We start from the raw sequence: 742 nt of genomic DNA, 5'->3' as shown, positions 1-742 counted from the left end.
GCATTGTCACAAACAATGGACTAGTGGGTCTTAGCAAGATCTGCTCAATGTAAGCTGTGTTTTCAGCATCACAAAAAATTTACCACCAATCTTGATTTTGACTTGAAACGGCAGGGGAAATGTTGATGCCAACATTCAACTACCCGTACGGAATTCTAAGCTAAATGTTCGCATGTGACCCATTAGCCGGCATTTCTTGCAGGGTTTATGCTCATGCGTTCCATGTTTGAGAACCCCGTCTCTTCTGGGCCACCGTTCACTGCCTTCATGAGTGACAGGGAAAAGCCAAATCTTTCTCTTACATCTTTTTATTTTTTAATCTCTAAAGCCATTTCAGAAAATAAAACATGTATGTCTCATGTCTTTACATCAAGAACAGAGACTGAAAATAAATACCAATTTATCGGGCAGGATGTCCTATGGGGATTTTTTTTAACCTCCTTGGCGGTCACGGGTCATTTTGAGAATATGCTGAACGCTTTGGATCTTCTCCCCAAAACACCGCCCTGTGGGGTCGGTCCTCTGCCTCGTCTTACTGGCCCCATCTACCGTGTTTGCACAGTTGAGCATTCCCTCCATTCTCCCGGCTCTCCTGCCTCAACCAGCGCACCCTCTCTGAACTCCAGCTCCGACTCCACCTCTGGGACCAGAATCGCGGGGAGGGTGGAGCCGCGGGCGAGGCCGGAACACAGTTACCGGCCCCTGTTGTCCCCCGGAACGCGAAGGGCGCGGGACGCGACAG

Source organism: Rhinolophus sinicus, linkage group LG04 (genome assembly GCF_036562045.2).
Source record: "Rhinolophus sinicus isolate RSC01 linkage group LG04, ASM3656204v1, whole genome shotgun sequence".
Lineage (NCBI taxonomy): Eukaryota > Metazoa > Chordata > Mammalia > Chiroptera > Rhinolophidae > Rhinolophus > Rhinolophus sinicus.
The sequence above is the reverse complement of the archived record's forward strand: the minus strand, read 5'-3'. Positions refer to the sequence as shown.